The sequence below is a fragment of the Pavona decussata genome, unplaced genomic scaffold (assembly GCF_977016875.1).
Source record: "Pavona decussata unplaced genomic scaffold, jaPavDecu1.1 SCAFFOLD_353, whole genome shotgun sequence".
Classification (NCBI taxonomy): domain Eukaryota; kingdom Metazoa; phylum Cnidaria; class Anthozoa; order Scleractinia; family Agariciidae; genus Pavona; species Pavona decussata.
The window spans coordinates 825,676-847,618 of NW_028145734.1; the positions used below are offsets into that span (position 1 = coordinate 825,676).

The following is a 21,943-nucleotide window of genomic DNA, read 5'->3' on the forward strand; positions in this document are numbered from 1 at the left end:
TACAGTCTACTAGTTTTTTTTCTAAGTCTCTCACATGAATTTCGATGAGTCTGATCGACTCCATTCTTAGACGATTCGATTCATTTCGGATGTATTGGACAATGGTCCCTGCACTGAACTGTACTGTACCATGTACCATTGTACTGTACTGTGCTGCACTGCACTGTTATGCACTGTACTGTACTGTCCTGTGCTGCACTGTACTGCATTGTACTGAAGCTACTGGACTGTACTGTACTGTACTGTACTGTACTGTACTGTACTGTACTGTACTGTACTGTACTGTACTGTACTGTACTGTACTGTACTGTACTGTACTGTGCTGTACTGCACTGCACTTCACAGTACTGTGCTGTACTCTAGCTACTGGACTGTACTGTATTGTGCTGTACTGCACTGTACTGTACTGTACTGCACTGCACTGCACTGCACTGTACTGTACTGTACTGTACTGTACTGTACTGTACTGTACTGTACTGTACTGTACTGTACTGTACTGTACTGTACTGTACTGTACTGTACTGTACTGTACTGTACTGTACTGTACTGTACTGTACTCTACTGTACTGTACTGTACTGCACTGCACTTTACTGTACTGCACTTCACAGACTGTACTGTGCTGTACTATAGCTACTGGACTGTACAGTACTGTTCTCTATTGTGATGTGCTGTGTTGTGGTTTGTTGTTTTTTACTGTAAAGGGATTTCACGGACATCTTCTTGTCATCCAAACACTTACTTTACACTCGTAGAGTTAAGGATAAAAACAAGATCGACAGAAATAACAATGTTTTATTACTGAGTATAGTACACGTGACAATATACTGAAAAATCAGACAACTTGGCCCCCGTGCCGGTTATCTTTACTTGTGCTGGTGTTACTCGATCTAGACGCTCAGGCGACAAACAGGTTTCACTTTCTCAAGGGAGAGGTTAATTCTTCGGCGTCTTCTTGCAGTTCGTGTCCGCAAATCTCTCTCAGACTGCGACAAACACTTCGTTTTTGCTTCATCATCTGGAAAAAAGCGAGAAATATGTTATTCCATTTTCTTTCAACATTTTTGCAATGGGAAACACGCCAAGGATGGTTGTCAAAAGCTCTGAGATTTTATACTTTCGATCAGAGAACATTTTACCATAACCACGTGGACAAATATTAAAGATCAATGACAAAAACAATCGGCATCATGGGAAACGTACTGCTGGACATGTCCCATTTAATGTCACGTGACTACTTTAGGATGGCATCTACAATTTCAAATATCTGATTGCTTAACAGGTAGTATTACCACCTAAACGTTTTTTTTAAAATCAAAAGTGATACGGTATAGTACGGCTCAATAGACCTTAACATTTGAATCACCTCGTACATAGTGTATAAAGTGGACCGTTGGCTTTGATATAAATTTCACATTTAGGATTTCATCCACATGGGTACTTAAAGGGAAAGTGTCGCCTATTTTTACTGTCACTTTGAATAGCCAAAAAACATATTTGTATGGACGTGAACGTCAAAATAATGGTTTAGTTTTGTTAACGATAACCCTACTAGTGCATAGAAACTAGTATCATTCATATCTATCTGCGGATGGTTAGGGTGGGAATGGATTTTAACTTGAAAAAATTTGCCAGGTTTTTCAAATTGCTGCCATGTATTTTGGAAAAAATGGTTTAATAGTGGTTTTTGTTTTATTCTTGTCGGAGAAATCGTTTCCTATCTCCTTCCCGGTGCTCTGAGAACAATTTAATGTTCAGTAGAAGAGGTTCTTGGTCAAATATTGAGCACTCCTGTGTGTCAGCAAACGCTGTCCGATCTGGTTAGATGCTTTTAAACCACAGAGAGGTCTTAGAATCTTATCCTTCGAATTTCCAAGGTGCCAGTGGCTTAGTCAAAATCCTATCTGGAATTTTTTTGGCCACACTTCAAACAACATAAATTCTTAACAAAAATATAGAAACAAGAAAACCTTTGCTTTCTCAAAACTGTTTAGAAGGATTTAGGAGGAGTTCAAAGGGGCACTGACACGGAGATTTTGCTGTATGTTGGCAAAAACTGCTCAAATATTTGACAGGCGGAACCCATTCATTAATTTCTAATTACATCCATTTTGAAATCACTGGTGATCCTTGGAATCTGATTGGTCCAAAATGGTGCAATTTATTCCCAAATTGCACCATTTTTTGCTCTAAATTGCATCATTTCTTTAGCCCACCAAAATGGAAATGAAGTAACACAAATAGAATATTAATATTGACAATGATACTCTGTGATTTCAAAATGGATGTAATTAAATGGTAATTGAACTTCGTGTCGTGCAATTTTGGTCTGAAATCATACTTGTGATTTCAAATCAAACTCGCGCTGCGCGCTCGTTTGATTTTGAAATCACGCGTATGATTTCAGACCAAATTGCACTCCACTCAGTTCAATTACCAATATAAATCGCTGTTAGAACACCAGGAGAAGATAATGAAAAGATTTCTCCGAGAAAGAATTAACGAAAATCTGTTTTTATCGATTACTTTAAAATACACATGAGGAACTTCAAAAAATTGGCCAATTTTTTCAAGTTGCAATCGATTTCCATCCTAGCCATCCGCCGATAGAAATGATTGTTACTAGTTTCTGTTCATTAGTAAGGTTATTGTTAACCAAATTGTACGATTATGTTAACAATACAACGATACAAATATGTTTTTTTTTTTGCTATTAAAAGTGACACTTAAAATAGGCGACACTGCCCTTAAAACAGATATTCCAAGGAAACACCTTCTTAGGCAGATTTAAAATGAAAGGCGAAGGCGAATGATGATGCCGCGAGTTGATATTTTTTAAGATGAAAGAGTGACCTCTTTAAGTTCTACTTTGTTCCTACAATTTTACAATTTGACAATTCGTTGTAGTCGTATTTAAAAACATTGCGCAGGAGTTATTATGTAATTTCTATTTGCCAATGCTAAAAACCGCTAAGAAAATAAAAAAAGGTGAAAATTTAAATTTAAATTGGATCTGGTACTACATTAACACATTTCCATTTCTTCGGGAATCCTTTGAGTCCAAAACCAAAATTATGTTTCACAAACATTATGTGCGTCATAATGTGTGCGTAAGCATGTTTTTTTTCGTTTTGTCAGTCAGTTCACCGGCATAAACTGATTTAATCAACAAAGACAATTTTCTTTACTCAAGAAAAAATTCTAATAATTAAACCCCAGCTGGAAATTCCTGATCGCGCTATTTTTTCTTTATCATCAAGACCCAGCATGTTTATGAAGTAGAAATGTCGGTGTAACTAGAGTAAAAAATATATAAATAAATAATAATCATTAACGATGCTTGAGTCCTGATCTCGACGTGATGGTGATTATGTCGCTCAACCATTTTTAATTAATAGACTGATTCAAGATAACGGACAGGCGGAAACAAGTGATAAAATTTGCCCGTTTTTGTAATTTAAATCATTATTTTTAATCTCCCCTCTATTTGCTTCTGTTAAGCTACATTGAGGAATGGGGGAATTAAAAATTCTCCCATCGAGTAATAATTTGCCTCTGGCAAACATAACACTACAAGTTTATTCAACGTTTCTAGTTTGCAAAATTAACGCTTTATGTGTAAAGTAATTCCCGTTAAGTAAGTAATTATCTTGAAAACTGTCTCATGAGCTATATATAGCAGAGTAAAAATCTTTTTACATCGGCAAAAATCCTTTTCAGGGCGTTTCTCTTGTTGTAGACAATATTTAGTTCTATTTTCCTCATTAATCAGCTTTGATGGTGAAAAAAATCGTAGAATACCAAAAACAAAATTTTTAGAGATTTAAAGGCGTTGCTTTTTAATTTTACAGATTTGTTCGACTTCATGTCACCTCCGATCAGTCGCTTTGTTTTGCCAATACCTGATAACCTGCATAAAAATTGGATCGTCTTGAAGTCTGGAGCCAGTAGAAAGGCATAGAAGGGGATTCAAAAGTTGTTAATAGTCGAATCGAGATTTAAGTTATTTGGTTACGTTCGTATTTTATCGCGATGTGCGTGCAAAATTTTACATGAAAAATTAACGCCTGATTCAAAATGAATAAAATTTCGATTTTTTACACAGCTTTATTCTTTCGTTTCTTTGAAAGATCTTAATTTATCTCTCAATTTTTAGAACTCTGTTAGTTTTAAGGTCGTCTTGCCAGTTGGTTTTCCATGTATGCCGAATTAAAATTGATAAAATTAATTTTGGAATGACTGTGTCCTGTTTCCAGTAACGTACACGCATTTACAATTATTATGGGAGTGACGATTTAAGCTTCAAACAATTCTAGTATGCCAGGCGCTTGTTATAAATTTCTTTAACTTGAAAAACGTCATCTGAAATAATAGCCACACGATTTTCCCGATATGAGCTGTAAAATATAAAAGCTTTGGTTTTTTTTCTCCCCGTCACTTCACTTGTCCCTTGGCGCCAAGATGGTGCATAGGGCCTCAACGTAGCAGGGGTAAAAATTGGCTTCATGCAGTCTCATTTTGTAAATAAAAACGTTTTTACTTTGGAAAAATCCTGAGAAAGCTGCAAGCATAACGCGGATGGAATCTACATCTACAGAACGGTACAGTTTTTCATGAAATACAATCAATCAGTAGTACTTGTTTTCGGAGGGGAAAATATGTCATTTAAAATGCGAAAATAAAATTCCCTAAAACTTTCTACAACTTAAATTTTCAGCTAAGGTATCCAACATATTAAAGTGAATTAGCTTATACACGAACTTGACTGAGAACACAGAACACAACCTTTTCAGTACTTAGCTTAAATGTTCACGTTTGGTCAATGCCCCTGGACAATGAAAACAGCCATAACAACAATTAGTTCATACCTCAAGGACTCTCTTCCATGGATGACCAGCGGCTATTCCCTGTGATGTTGGCAGATTTCCAATGGCGATAGCCAAAGCAATAACCAGAAAAATGGCAAGACCTTTCTGCATTGTGACTGAGGAAAAGTAGCTGAGCGAGGAAAGTAAATTCCAACTCTTGATAGATGAGCTTCTAATGCTTCGTCGATTGTGTTGGTGGCTTAGTTTTGACACTTTCTTTTAAGTAGAGCGAAGACAAAAGAAGTGTAAAAAAAGCGCTCGTTACAAATGATTACTCTAAATGAACTTGCTGGAAATAAAGAAAGACTCCCACGCCGAAATGGCGGGAAATCTTAGCGTAATCGCCAGAACATTAAACATTGTTAATTGATCAGTCCGACAAAAAACTTCAAGATGTAAGGGAAAATATAGAATGAGAGGCACGATTGGTTAAGGAAAAAATCCGCGCATCTGATCCGCTCTAATCAGAAATTATTCACTTACTCACTACTTCATTTTTGAATTCATCAACCCTGATAAGGTGTTATCTTCTATTGGAAACGTTGGTTACCAGTGGGTCTTAATTAAAACGTTGTCATGAATTGGTCGTGTTGCGTGTTAATTACAACCAGGGTGATAAAACGCGAATTTCTAAAGCCCTACAGCGCAACGTTATTGAGTAGCGTATGTCTTCACAATAGTAATTCACAACGTATTTATTTCAGTTCGCAGTAGAACATTAAAACAGAGAATTTTAGCTTTGAATTTTCCCCCAAATTAACTCCTTCTCTCTTCTTTTGTTCAAATAAAGATTTTGGCTGTTTCCATCGTAGTTTCAATGATACTCACAATAACTTTTCATTAATAAATTTTCATTAAACTTCCATTATTTTGCTAAAAACTAATTTTCTTTCACCCGTTCTCTCGCAGTGTTCTGATTTTCTTCATGTGTCTCTACCTCTTGAGTTTATTGATATTGAAAACCTTCAAATAAAGTCTTGACTGATTAAGGCAGTTCTTCACTGTGGTGCTGTTTATTAGGCATACTCTCTACAAACTTTTGAGCGTGTGTATAGGTGAAACCAGGGACACCAAGCGAATTTTTTCGGTGGTTATCTGTTCGGATGGCGCTGTGGTGAGAGCACTCGCCTCCCACCAATGTGGCCCGAGTTCGATTCCGCCTTTTATTGAACGTTGCCTATCGTCCCTGCTCTGAGGGATTTTCAGCTGGAATTCTGAGAAAGCCAATAATAACTCGTAGTTTGGGGAAAAACTGGTATCTGAACACGTATATAGTCTGCGACTTCAACATTCGGCGAAAAATTCCGAACAAATCCGAACAAATCACACTATGTCATTTTTTTTCCAAGATCGTTCTCAGGATTTTTAAAGGGCGATGTGGCAGCTGTCACAGAGTACGTCTCCCGTGATTGGCTTACAACCCTTTAAGAAAACAATAGAACAAACAATTGCAAGAGAACAATACCCCAAACCAAAAGCAGCTGTTGCACAATTAAAACAATTACAAGCCTACGAAAGCTGCTACTCTACTGCTTTAAAAGGGATGTTTGTGTACGCTAAAACATTTAAAGTGTTGAGTATTTTGTCCAAGGTGCACCAAGGAAATAAGCGTGCCCATTCAAATGAACACGTTTTCTCGGCAGCACTTTCTTGTGGTGCTGTTTGTTGTGCTGAACCAGGGGACTTAACTGAATGGGAACTAATCTGTGAATGAAATCCTAAAGTATGGCATCAAAATGACAAGCTGCTTATCTACTGAGCAGAATTGTTCTCTTGGTGGCTCTAACGTTTGGATCTGTGTGGAAGGAAAACCAAACACGGCAAGCGACTGATAATTCAAGCACTATGGAACATCACTTTAAACAGGGGTTAAACTAACGAGAACATTTAAGCAAAATAATGAAAATGCTGCAGGGGGCGGCGTGTTCTAGTAGTCAGAACGCTGGACTTGTAGTCCTAAAGCCCTGGGTTCAAGTCCCGCACTCACGACCACTTGCCGGATTTGTTTCACGGTAGCCCCGTTTTCAAATCCAAGAGCACGCTTTTGTAAATAGCCAACTTGTTTGCCTACTACAGTTGGGATTTGAACAAATGTTATGTTCAGTTTGTAAATTTATTTCATTGACTCAAATTAGCGCTACAGTGCTAATTAATTCGACAACTAAATCAAGTTATTTGTTTATTTATTTATTTATTTTATGTCTCCTGTGTTCCCAGAGTTTTTCGTGCCCTTTTAAAAACATTCATGTGAGCTAAGTACAGGTTGATCTTTTCGTATGATTTACCTGAAAATTTAAGCTTCGGAAAAATGTAGCGTCCCCCGAGTTTACTGGCTTTTGATGGTTGACATGTTTTCGCATTTTTAACGACTTATTTGCTCATTCGAAAACAAAAGGAATTAGTTTTCGAGGGTTACGAAATTTTGAGCTGACATTTTGCCTAATAAGAAAACTGCATATTTCCTTTACCAATTAACTCTAATTTTCCAGGCCCCAGTTGTTCAAAGAGCGGATAACTTTACCCACTGGATAAGTCACTATCTAGCGGAGCAGATGTACTCCAACCAACGCTTTTGGCAAGTTTTTCACACAATCCCATACTTAAATTTGACATATGCTTCCACTCTATCCACAAATTATGGGACTATCAGGGAAATCTTGCACACATTTCGTCTCGCGGATAGCGACCTATCCAGTGGATAAAATTATCCACTCTTTGAACAACTAGGACCAGGTTAGTTTTGGCCATCGATCCGAACAGACCTTTAGCATTCCTTCCACATATTCAAACGAAACGTAAAAACAACCTTGTAATTAAACAGCATTGTATTATAACAACTTTCATTTGTAAATTTCTCGATACACTGAAAAATTAGAGCCACCTCAAAACACCATATAGCGTGGGAAAAAGTCAGCAGCTTATCATAATGAGTTTCTTAGAAGCGGACCTGATGAGGACTGAAGAGAGTTAGTGTAAATTTGGTAACAATGAGATGTTTCGATCACCCTCAAAGGACTGTAGATTGCTTTATGAGTATTCATTAAGTAAAGGGTTTTACCTCGCTCTTGTAATACTCAATATGGCTGCAAACTAACGGTTTTAATACTCATTTTCAGTACATGTGCCTGTTCTCAAGCCAGATTCTATTTTAATCGACCAGAGTACAAAATCATTATAAGATCGAAGATGTTGTGAAACAGCATAAAACTCTCCCAACTTTCATACGCTCTTGTGGGATCTGGTTATTTGTAAATATTTGAATTGAATTGGAAAGAAACGTCGATTACCGAAAACAAGGCCTGCACATGTAAACTGGTCCATAACAAGTCAACTCAAATTGGGAGCCGTGCCAGCTTGACTTACTGCTGTCAGTCCTGCTTGGGGGCCGCACAGATTGACATGCTGAGGTCAGACGATACGAAACACAAACACACAAGCATACAAGAAGGTATTTATTTTCAAATTAAACACAGCCGTCCAGCCTCGCTTGAGGCTATACCCAAAGAAGCAGCTACTATCTGGGAACTATTGTGCTGTAAATCGAACACCGTCTCGTTGCCTGATCTCGGCAGGATTACCCGTAAATGTTTGTTTTTGTGATCAGCTAAATTGACCACCGCAAAGAGAGGGCTAGCTCTTCATCAGAGCGTTTCAATTGGTCACCAAATACACTCTGACGAAGAGTTAAGGCTCGAAACGTTAGCTTATCTCTTTACGGTGGTCACATCACCTCATTAACTAGTTTAATAACCAAACCTTCGTTTTCACTCATCCATTAACGCATGCGCAGCACCACAATTTCTTTAGAAACTATTCCCCTTTGGAATCGAATATCACATGAACTCTCTTTAAGGTGGAAACCTCAGTTGCTTATGCGGTCTGATAGAGCAGGTCCCGCGAGTGTCGGTGCCTTTATGACAGTTGATTGTGTTTGCGTAAAATTCCAGCAAGGAATTTAAAGGACTTCCCAAATATAAATAAATAAATAAATAAATAAATAAATAAATAAATAAAATTTTTTCCATGCAAATGTAGGACTACATGAGACAAGAAATATAAGCGAAAGAAACCGACGTTTCGGTGCATCTTGCACCATTACCAAGGTTACATGATTAATGATAAAAAGGGCGTTTTGTGAATAGGCTAAGTTGAAAGCGAATTTGAATTGCATAGAAAAGTGCCAAGCGAATTACATGAATACTTTAGCACGAAGAGAATCAGACTGTACATTCAGTGTTGGTTTAAGATCTTGAATACACAGCATTTCATTGACAAGGCAGTCAAATTTGTTCGTGCATTTCTTGATTACATTAAAACGTGCTGAGAAATTGTTCGGAATAGCAGTGTTATGTTCTTTAGAATAATGCTTGTAAATAGATGACGCCTTTTGACGGTGTCCCTCAACGCGCTTGTGAAGATGCCCTTTCTGTAACAGACATAACCTGCATCGCACAAGTCACACTTGAATAAATAAAGAACTCATTGCTATTATTATTAATTTTATTATTATTAATAATACTCTTATTAATGATATTATTGCCGGGTTACTCGCAATGTTAGGCTTAGGCTCACGCAGGCTTAGATCTTGTTTAAGCTTGCGGCTCAGCAAACACAGGTTGGATGATCTTTCGCACCTTGCTGCTAAGATCTCTTAAGTTAACGCTTGACAGACACTGCAGCATCCTGATCTTTATAGGGGATAACTTTCCGGATGGCGTCATCGGTATGCTGTTTAGGCTGGTCCACTGCGACTCTTGAGGTGATAAACCTGTTGATGACAGAATCAGTAAGGTGATTCGGATACCTCAGCTTACGGAAAACTCCTCTCAAGCGTTCACACTCTTCTGAGAAATGCGCCCAAGATGATGATAATCGATGCGCGCAATCAAGCATGGTGACGAGTAAACCCTGTTTGTAGAGGCTGTCCACATGGCTATGGTAGTGCAGGAGTAGCCCTGTGTTTGTCGGTTTAACGTAAACCTTTGTTTCAACACGTGGTGCGTGATTTAGAAGCTGCACCCCAAGGAAAGGGAGCACCCCATTTTCCTCTACCTCCATAGTGAAACTCACGGCGCTATGGGCGTGATTCAAGGTATCCAAAAATACTGTAGCTGCTACCAGATCTGGCACCTTGACCAGAGTGTCATCCACGTAGCGGTGGTAAAATTCTGGGAGTTTTCCTTGACTTTTTAGGGACTCTTCAATACAGCACATGGATACATTAGCCAAAAAGGGTCCAAGGGGAGACCCCATAGCTACTCCATCGGTCTGTTCGTACAGGGCCCCGTCAAACTGAAACAGCTGCCCCTTTGTAGCAACGTATAGGAGATCAACAAGATCAGTCCTGGTCAAGTTTAGATCATAGGTTTTTATTCAGTAAATGGGAGCAATATGTAGTCTTTTGGATGCTGTTTTATTTATTTCACGTCTCTTTAATACTCTTGAGAATTAGTTAATTTAAATATGGTGTACACTACATTCTGTCAGGGAAACATAAAGAGGCTAGAGCTCTCAGTTCTTGACATTCTAACGTTACATGATTAGTTTTCTTTTTTCAACCAAACAGACTATGGAAGCAGTTATCTTCATTTCTTTTTTCCACCTTTGAAAACGAATGGTGGTACATACTCATTGGGCGAAGCTATTCTTTTGTCAGAAAATGTATTGCTTTCGTAAGGAAATGGAGAAAATTTGCCAAAACCTCGAATGTCTTTAGACCCAGAGGCAGACATGTTTTCATCGAATGATAGATCTCTATCCTCATCCCAACTGATTTCGTCATGTCCAGTCATAAGACCATCCTTGATGCCCGTTTTGGATGCCAGAGAAGCTGCATGACAACTGCCAAGCCACATCGTGGACAGTTGAAGCAGTAGGAACAAAAGATACTTTCCTTGCATATTTCTACGAAAGTAAAGGTAACAATAGCAATTAAAGACGTAACCTGACACGGTTTTTATGTCTACAAGAACTTACAAGAAACAGGCTTTGATAGCTTACATGACCACCAAGGTTCCAAATGTCTTATGAAGAAAGTCAGCGGTCCTATAATACGTGCAATTGATTTTGGATCAGTTTTGTTTGTCTGTGTTTTAGATGTGAAAGCTATTCAACTTCAAACGATACATATGAGCTCCAAGTATATATTCCAGAATAACTCCTCCTCCCACTGACGACAACTAAAGCGGGCCTTAATATTCCAGACTGAGTTACTGAGATGTTAAATTTTGCCAGGGCACCTAATTTCTAAACGATTAATAAATTAAACTGTTCTAAAAAACACGCAGAAAGACAATCCGGGCAGCGGAATTTGCTCTTAAATTGTGATAAAAGTTAAAGAAACTGAGAATGCTGAACTAACAATACACTGCGCGGTGAAAATTACACTTTTTTTTTGTAAATCAGTGAATAGTTGTTGCGTTCGACGCACAGGGAGCAGAGGAGTTATGCTAGAAATGTCAATAAAAAAATGTCTTACCTCTTAAAATTGCATTCTTGTATTTCTTTGCGTAGTTAAAACCTCATTTGCGAACCAAATATATGCATTCATTTGCGATCGAATGAGATCGATCGTTTCGAACCGCCATTATTTTGAAAAGTGTCGACCGCTGTTTATTGGGACCGTGTTTTCAGTTGGACGAAGTCCAACGAATGATTTTCGGAAAGCGAAGCTTTCCGAACGAGGCACGAAGTGCCAAGAAGAAAAAATGACAAGGGGAGCAACATAGAACCACGTGACTCGTCGGATGTGAACCGCGGTACACTGGTGGCGGAAGTGACGTTTTCGCAGAAGACCCTTACTGTGCGCATGCTCACAACAATAAACTCATTCAAATGGCTTCCGGTAATGTGCATGACACCTTATATGACGTTTTTCCGCCACCAGTATGTTGTGGTGCACATCCCACGAAAAGCCAACCTTTCAACTCGAAATGAGGGATTGTAAAAGGCCCGTTTAATGAATCTTTTCATCGTAATGGTTTAGGTAGCTTAAAGATAACGTAAATGCGATACCGCATGCAAATACTGGGGCTCATTTGTTGAATATGTAGTGAGTTATTGGGAAACGAAAATTCGACCGAAATCTGTTTCATCCCTTGTCTCTTTTCTTACTACTGTGACATCTTTGCCGCCCACAGTCAGTTGGCCCAATAAACAGCGGTCGACACTTTTCAAAATAATGGCGGTTCGAAACGATCGATCGCATTTGATCGCAAATGAATGCATATATTTGAGGTTTTAACTACGAAAGAAATACAAGAATGCAATTTTAAGAGGTAAGACGTTTTTTTTTTATTGACATTTCTAGCATAACTCCTCTGCTCCCTGTGTTCGACGTAGTAAGAACGCACTCCTTAATCAGATTGAAGTCGAGATTGATTGGAAAAAAGTTGATTCAGTGAACGAATGAATGAATGAATGAATGAATGAATGAATGGATGGATAGATGAATGAATGAATGAATGAATGAATGAATGAATGAATGAATGAATGAATGAATGAATGAATGAATGAATGAATGAATGAATGAATGAATGAATGAATGAATGAATGAATAAATGAACGGGACGGGACGGATATCTGGCATCCCCTGCAGAGCTTTGCAAAATGGCAAACAAGAGAGAGCTTGAGATCGAGATCATCAAACGGACTCCGTAATCTTTGATTATTACTAGTGTTAACGTATCGTTCAGGAAATTTTTTAGCACGAAGAATGCTCTCGGGCACATGCAGCCATGTCATAATTATTACTAAATTTGTCAAGCAGTGTCAATGCATTGTGCAAGTTTTCAAATACCTTCTTCTCCTTCTGCTCTTTCTTTGACTAAAAGCCAAGAAAAGCTGACGAACTCGAATCTCAGTTCAGAGTATGGCTTGAGCGTGTTCGCAACTGAATCACAGTTTGAGTTCTGCGTCACTTGGCAGGAAAGCTTTTTCCTTATAAGAGATCTCGGCTTGATAAAATCAGGAAATGGGCTATAATGTCACCTCAGTTATTATTAAACACTTAAACTGTAATATCCAGGCGAGTTTTGGCCTTCGATCCGAACAGATTGTAACCCTTTTTAGCATTCCTTCCTTGGAACCTGGAACTTGGAACTTGGAACTTTAGTCCACTTAGCTAAAAGCTACTTTACAGGAAGCCCACCAACATACTCAAACGTGAAAACCACCTTGTAATTAAACAGCACTGCAGGAAAGTATTGCCCAACCGCTTTCATTTGCTAATTTCTCCACACACTGAAAAATTAGAGCCACCTCAAAACAGCATATATTTATATGCTGGTCATGTGGTCAATGAGCTGATTAGCCGCTGCCTTCTCTGACAATTTGGAAATATAACTGGGCGGAAGTTATTGAAAGCGATGTCAAGTCCACACTTTTTAAGCAGCGGTTTTAGCAAAGCCTCCTTCCAATGGCTAGCGAATTCGCCAGATTCGAATGACAAGTTAATCATGTTCGTGATCACAGGTAACAGCACATCCAAAACCTCTAGGACTACCGAAGTAGGCATTGGATCCAGCGGACATGATTTCTTGGCAGCTTTCTTGATGAGCTCAGAGACTTGCTCTTGAGACAACTTTTTAAAATTGGCAAATGTGACACCTGCATACTTATCAGAATCAGCGCACGCCTTTTCTCCGGCTTTTGACATCTCCAAAGTGCTCTGCGTGTCAATTAGCTGATTGATTTTATCAATCTTCTGCATAAAGAAATTTCCAAGATCATTAGCGAGATCGTCTGGAGCTCTATCCTTTGGAAACGACACCTTAGACGGCTCGCACAGCAGCGACTTGGTGGCACGAAACAAGTTCCGTTGATTTGAACTGTTCTCAGCTATGAGATTTCGAGCGCCTTTGAAAGCGCGAAAGTCCTGCTGGGATTTTGTCCTTCGCCATTTCCTTTCCGCCTTCCACCTTGTCCTTATAGCACACTTAATCTCACTGTTAAACCACGGCAAGCGCTGCCTGCAGACAACCACTTTCTCCTTCATCGGCGCATGCTTGTCCAGAAGAGATGTTAGTATCGAATTATAACTGGATGTTAGCTCATTGAGGTCACTGTATTCCCTTGTGCAACTTTCGGATCTTTCCATCCTGGCGTAAAGCATCAAAATCAATTGCCTTGAGTTGACGATAACGAATATTCTTTGTAACACAATCAGGCTTTGCACTGTTAAGAGAACACAAAACAAATGCGTGGTCTGAGAGATATCGATCGGCCACGGGAGCGCTAGAGAAGACTGGATCCTGCTCACGCGTTATCATCAAATCAAGCGTATGGACACTCACATGAGTTGGTACATTCACATGCTGCTTCAGTCCCATTGACGCTAGTAAATCCAGAAATGCTCTTGCATCAGGGTCATCCTCGACATCCACATGAAGATTATAGTCTCCAGTTAGAATAAGAGACTCTGGGGAAAGAATAATTGTCTCTAGATAAGAGCCAAACTCCTCAAAAAACACACGAGGCGTGATGGGGTGTGCTTTAGAATACGGTGGGCGATAAACAACAACTTGCTTAGCCCTTAGTGAGTTAAAACTAAATCGCCACTCTGAAAACTCAAAAGACGATTTCACTCCTGCAGCAATCTTAATCACATCGATGGCTTTCTTGAACAATAGTCCAGTTCCACCACCACGCCGCCCATTCCGATCTTGCTGCATGAATGAATATAATAATATAATATATAATAATAAGATTCCGGGGAATAAATATCAAGTTTTGCTGCAGTATCCTTCTCTGTTAACCAGGTTTCAGTGAGCGCAAATATATCCATATCAGTGGAGTTGATACATTCCCGTAAACAAGCAGTTTTGGACTTCACAGTTCGCACATTAGCATGGCAAAGAGTTAGCATTGGTGAACGGTCCTTTTGTGTTGGCAACAATGGACTACGTTCAACAACAATGCAGTTGGTAGTCCGGCGAAAGGTGTCGGAGTGAATATTTAATACACTGGCTTCAGAAAGCAAATTACCTGTCTCTTCGTTCACATTTTGCTCCAAAAGCCCAGAATAACATCCCATTTGAATTGATGGTTGCCTTGAATTTGATACGAGTGTAGTTATAGTTCTCCTGTTCGAACGCCCCGCCCGACTTCCTCGGCGTGTTGGTTTCACTCGGGTAATGCAAGCCCGAGCCAAGCTGGTCCAAACTGTAGGACTCAATGGTTGCGAGGTGGGCATGGTCGAAAAGATCGAAAGTAAATTCGCCCTTCCATAACTAAGTGCCATTTGAAGACGACAACGCTTAAAAAAAGCTCTCCGGTGGTGTTCTGGACGATAAGAGCCCGTTGGAAGTTGAACTCAGCAAAAAAACTAGAGACACGAAATAGCGTGTGCTGCCGCAAGGCGCATCACATCACATTACACTATGTTTCAGATTTCCGAAATAAGCTTACAAGGGCATGTGAATTAGCTAGAGCAAGTCTAGTTTCAGCTCAGAAATCTATGAAGGCTACGTATGATCTAGGCTCAGTGAGACGTAAATTTGAGCCAGGCCAGAAGGTTCTTGCTTTACTTCCAGTCCCTGGAAGTCCACTTCAAGCTAGAGTTTTTGGACCGTGTTGTTGAAAAGAAATTAAGTGTTCTTAATTATGTATTGGTAACCCCTGACAGGCGGAAACAAAGACAACTGTGCCATATAAACATGTCGAAGGAGGATGTAGATAGAAACAACAGCACAACTGTACATCCTGTAAGTGCAAACGTAGCCATGCTAGAAACTGATGAAACTGTAGATAACTTTAAGGAAATGCTGATTTGCTTGGTACAGCTAGACTCAAGAATTCTGATGTACTTCAAGACCTTTTTTATTTTATTTTTATTTTTTTTTTTCACATTGTATTTCCATTTAGAGCGATAAGTACACTACAATTAATAACAGGTCACCAATAACACCTCCATTACTTAATATAAAATTGCCATTTAGCCTGAAATTGTTTTACCTTATTATTCTTAGAGGCAACATACATTTCCGTTCTGTATTTCACTGTATTTTTTGCTTTAAAAATTTCCAAATTTGGGGGGTACTCTACGTTTACGACAATTCCAAATATGAAGTTTAGCAAGAATAAACAGATAGTTTAGTAACTGGTCAGATTCTCCAACTTATCTACCGACAAAAACATCTTTCAAGGTGAATTCTACATACTTTCCTAAGAGCATAAAACAGAAATTCTCAAACTGTCTGCAAAAACGATAGGAGAAAGAACATTCATAGAATAGGTGATGAACCGTTTTTTGGTCCTTCCTCACAAAAGGTACACGGATCATTCGGGACATAACCTATTTTAGCAACACGATGATTAGTAAAAGTAATTCGGCTAATAATTTAAATTGAAAACTTCTTATAAAAGTTTCAGATGAATACGATTTGATGTTACGAAAAGCATTAGGTTTAACTTTCATAGACACTAACAAGCGATAAAACTGCTTACTCTTGCTAGTAAGAGGATTAAATGTTTTTTCTTGACAGACAAATTCTAACGGTCCTAATTCATTTTCATTTAAGCATTCTGTTTTCAGGTGGGAAGGTATCGCACCTCTTACCCCTGTCCACACTAAAAAGTTGGTATTTTTTACTCCAAAACCTCTTACATTGTTGTAAGATTGAATGTTATCTTTATCAAATTGCAAATGGTGGCAGAATAATATTCCAGCTTTAACATAATTAGGGTAGTAAATTGATTTATTATCTATCTTTCTGTCTTTATTGTTCCAGATAATGTATTTAGAGATAGGAGGCTTTGTTGAAAAGGACTCTCTAAAGTCTGCCCACCACTGAAGAAACTCATTATAAAATTTCGAATAAGTTTTACTCCCTTCGACATCATAGTTGCATCTAAATAAAAATTCACCACCAGAATCCTTAAGTAAGTAATTAAAGTAAGCTTTCCAAGGCAATGAACCATTAGATAATATATAGTTTACCAATCCAGGCCAGTCTAGAAGCTTTGATTAAGGTTTCAATATCTGTTACATTAAGACCACCAAATTCCAAATCATTAATTGCAGCTTGTCGGGCTATTTTATCTGGCCCTTTTCCAAAGAAAATTATAGATGATTAAGTTGTTTGATAAAATCCCCAGAGGTTGACAGAATTGAAAATACATACAACATTTTTGGAAGCAAAAGTGATTTAATAATGGTAATTTTACCATACAGTGAGAGACCACGGCAACTCCATACCCTTGTTTGCAGTCGAATATGTTTCAATTTATCATAACTTTTTTTTTTTGCATCAAATCTATCTCATTGTACGTAAAAACAATCCCAAGGGCTTTGACGCTATTATACCATTTCAAGCCAAGAGGTGTCTCCGTGTTTTGTCGGCACGAACCAATCCACATAGCCTCAGTTTTGGAAAAGTTGACCCTTAGACCAGAACAGGTTTCGAAAAAATCAACCAGTACAAAAACGCGTTTAGCAGACTCAATATCAGGCACAAATACAGTGAGATCATCGGCATATTGAACTAATTTAAACTCATCTTGGCCTATTTTTAAACCTTGAAAATCGGATCTATTGCGAATAGCAGTTGCTAGTATCTCAGCTGCGATAATAAATAAATATGGCGACAGTGGGTCCCCTTGTCTTACCCCTCTTTGTAATTTAAAATAAGGCGTACGAAACCCGTTATTCAACACACAACTTGATATCTTAGCATAAAATGTCTCTACCCATCTAATAAGGCTTGGTCCGAAACCAAAAACATCTAACATTTTAACAAAAAATTCCAGTTTAAGCTTTCAAAGGCCTTTTCAAAATCAATAAAAAGTAATATGCCAGTTATGTTTTCTTTTCAGTGTAGTCCATAACATCTAAGAGTGATCTCACGGCTTCACCTATAAATCTTCCTTTCACATAACCCAATTGATTGGCGTGAATAATTTCTGGAAGGACCTTAACAATTCTGGTTGCAATTATCTTGGAGGCAATTTTTGCATCTACATTAATTAACGAAATTGGCCTCCAATTCTCTAAATAGTTTCTATCTTTTCCTTTCTTGTCTATAAGTGTAATAACAGCTTGTTGTTGTACTTTATGACCTGAATTCAAAGCTGTCCCATCTTTCACAGTCCCAACGCCAGGATGTGGAGCATTTACTGCATGAATTTGAGCATTTGTTTCCAGACATTCCTAACAGAACTGATGCAATCTACCATGATGTTGATGTTGGCGATGCCGCTCCAGTGAAACAACACCCTTATAGGCTGAATCCCACAAAACAAAAGTATCTACAACGAGAAATCCAGTACCTTTTAGAGAATGACTTCACTGAACCCAGCAAGAGCAACTGGAGTTCTCCTTGTCTCCTTGTTCCAAAACCCGATGGAACCTACAGATTCTGTACTGATTATAGAAAAGTGAACAGTGTGATAAAGTCAGACTCTTTTCCAATTCCTCGAGTGGATGATTGTATTGATAGAATTGGAAATGCCAAGTATGTGACCAAGTTTGACTTACTGAAAGGATTTTGGCAAGTTCCTCTTACTGACCGTGCTAAAGAGATATCGTCCTTGGTTACTCCTGGTGGTCTGTTCCAGTACAAAGTTACCCCATTTGGAATGAAGAATTCTCCAGCCACCTTTGAGCAACTTATAAACAGTATCATTGCTGGTCTTGATGGTTGTGAAGCATACATTGAGGATGTCATCATATTTAGCAACACGTGAGAGGATCATTTGAGAATCATCCATAGTTTCTTCGAGAGACTAAGTAAGGCTATGCTCACTATTAACCTTGCAAAAAGTGAGTTTGGATGTGCACATGGACCTACTTCTAAAGGTCATGTTGTTGGACAAGGTTAAATCAAGCCTGTTGATGTTAAGATCAGTGTTATTTCTGGTTTTCCTAGACCAGAAACCAAAAAGCAACTGATGCGTTTTCTTGGTATGGCTGGCTATTACCGCAAGTTTTGTCCTAACTTCTCTGCTGTTGCTGAGCCGCTGACGGAGGGTCAAGTTTTCATGGAATGATAGGTGTGAAAAGGCATTTGATGAGTTGAAGGCTATCCTAAAGAATGCTCCAGTGTTGTCTGCACCGAACTTTAACTCGCAGTTCAAACTAGCAGTTGACGCAAGCGATTTTGCAGCTGGTGCCGTACTGTTGCAAGAAGACAACGGTGGAGTGGATCATCCTATCTGTTACTTCTCTAAGAAGTTTAGCAAATGTCAAATTAGAAATTACTCTACAGTTGAAAAAGAATGTTTAGCTTTAATTTTAGCTTTGCAACATTTTGAGGTTTACGAAAGTTCTTCTAAGCAACCAGTCACTGTCTTTACTGATCACAATCCTCTTGTCTTTCTTCACAAGCTGAGGAACAAGAATTAGAGATTACTTAGGTGGAGTTTGATGTTACAGGAGCATGACTTAGACATTAGACACATCAAGGGAAAGGACAATGTTATTGTTGACTGTCTTTCCAGAGTGTAGTGTAGAAGTTAATTTACTCGTTTTATCCGGACACTAAAAGAAAGTTGTGTTTCCAAAACTTTCTTTTTCTTCAAGAGGGGAAGTGTTACGTGGTTCACACTTCCATTTATGAACAGTTGTTTGAAGTCACGCGTATTTATGTAACAGTTATTAAGTCACGCGCATTCTTATTATGTAACTTTTTTCAATGCCCATATATAAGCATTAAGCAAGCACATGTTCAGGGGTAAGAATAGAACAGCCCTGAGAATATAACATGTGGTTGTTGATGAGAAAAGACTTTCGTTGAGGATTTTCTTCGCTCTGTTCCTTCCGATGGATGTTCTGCGACCCTTAAGACTATTTGGACACTTAAACCAGGCAGATAAGCGATTGAACATTTGTATTTGATTGTATTGACTTATGTTTTGTCAAAAATCTTAAGTGCACGTTGTGTTATTATTAAATTACGTGTTCTTGTTGTTCACGAATGTCGTCTGGTTCAGACGTTCGCTTTGTCGCTTCATCTTTGCGTCTGTAACAATAGGAAGGCGACCATCAAGTACGTGAGAGTAAAATACACTCTGTCTCGATTAATTAGCATCCAGTAATTTTGCCCTCAGTGTTATAAACATTGCAATTGTTGTAATATTGAAAACACGAGCAGCAGTGCAAGCGTGATATAAGAGGTTGTATGGCGTTAAAATTAATCGAAAATTAGACAATATTCCTACAACAATCCACAAAAATTACACTTAAGTCTGAAAAAAGCTTACCCAGTGTGTTTTGCTGTGTTTTCAAGGCTTCTCAGTACTTCCAAACGCCGTTTTGAGCGGTTTATCTCTCAGCGGCTGGTCCACGTGCATCACTGTAGTATGTTAACGAAAAGGCTGCAAACTAGAAGTCGATTTTGAATGAAATTTGACCCGTCATTTGAGAAGAGCACTTCGAAAACCTCGCTAAAATTTACTTGAAACTTAAGCACTCGCTTACCTGCCTCACCACTCAGTGCGAAGAAGGATGATGTGCGGTCTTAGGCTTGCCTTAATATATATATTACTAAAGAAAGTGTCAAATTAAGCACATTAAATCTAAGACTATTCGATAGGACTTAAAATATAAAGAAACATAAGCACATCATAACATTTCACTGCTTTTATTACCGCCAGTTCAGTCATGACCAGTTAATAACATGATTTTTGCTTCAAAGATGCAAGTAACCAAAGCACAATTATTCAGCTGAAAGCTCCTCGGCTCCGTGTCATGCATTTTGGAATAGGACATTTTCATTATGGCGTCATTTTGACTACAACTACCAGAATCCTTCAGTTGTTTGTTTTCTCATGCTAATTACAGCCATTGTTCTTTGCTCTCCACTGAGATTACAAAATTTGAATTTGAAAAGGAAAACAAAATGAATTCTGGTATTTGTAGTCAAATGACGCCATTGTGAAAATGGCCTTTTGGTAATTATAAACTCTTTGCACTGAAAATCCGATGTGCTAACCATTACACCACTGTAAGAAGAAACAAAATACGCATAAATTGTCCAATCACTAACGTAAATTGAATGAATTCGCAAGTTACCAAAATAAAATAGCAATAACCAGCCCTATCTTTGACATGTTTCTGTCTCAGTACTGTCTGTTGACCGTTAAGTTTTTGATGTGCAAGTCTTTTACGCATTCTCCAGTTTTATTCTCTAAGCTAGGCGAGAGGTACAGGCGACTATTCTTGTTTCGCGAATATATGAAAATTCATATACTTGAACTGCGAAAGAAAGAAAGAAATCAACAAATGAGTGATCATCCCAGTTATATACACAACTTAAGCAGTAGCAAAAACAAAGCCTGAAAAGAATTCAGGCTTGAATAGGATTCGAACTCATCATATATAAAGCGAACTGCGAAAAAAAGAATAAATAACTGAACGATCATCGCAGTTTTATACGCAACCTTGAAAAAAATTCAGGCTTGAACGTTCGCTACTACTTAAGCTAGAGTTTCTTTTGGCTACGCCTCGAGCAACTCTTACGCATCTTAGCAACCTCACGTGTGCGCCAAAAACTCGATAGTTGCAGGATGCCCGTTTGCCATTTATTAAATTTCTCACCGCCATTAAAAATTGAACTTTTCTTTAAAAGTTTCTTAAAAACTCTACTTTCGTCCCTTACCGTAAAAGCAAAACAAAAGAATTGGTAAAATTGCTTGTCCCGAAAGTGGTTGCGGCCGCTTCAGAAATTTGAGCAGTGGTCACTTACGAGAGAGTTTTGGAAACAGTATTTCAATGAGAAACAACCGGCGGTTTTTAGCTAAGTACTGAGTGGTCGCGCTCACACGAAGTAGCAGGTAAGCGAAATTTGACAAAAATGTTTTTTTCAACGAGAGTGGTCTGTTTCAAAAGTCCATCACGTATTTTCTAGTGACCATTTGGTCGCTAAGTGAAGTGAAGAGTGTTATTTCTAGTATGCTTCAGCCCGTACCTATAAACCCCTTTATGCCAGTTCACACGACGCGATTTCAGCTGCGATTTAAAGAAATCGCACCCAAATCGCAGTGAAATTTGAACATGTTTGGCATCTGCGACGGTCGTGCGGCGTCGCGGGTCCATCGCAGGTGAGATCGCAGTCAAATCGCTGGCCGTTCACACTGAGCG

General features: G+C 38.6%; 1 long non-coding RNA gene across 1 annotated transcript; it reads right to left on the minus strand.

The window, feature by feature from the left end:
* Positions 1-10,410: 10,410 nt before the first annotated feature.
* Positions 10,411-20,458, minus strand: LOC146453066 (uncharacterized). The gene is made up of 2 exons (XR_014859595.1): positions 20,065-20,458; positions 10,411-10,770 (listed from the first exon to the last, which is right to left on the minus strand). It is a non-coding gene; the product is annotated as an uncharacterized LOC146453066 (long non-coding RNA).
* Positions 20,459-21,943: the final 1,485 nt, after the last annotated feature.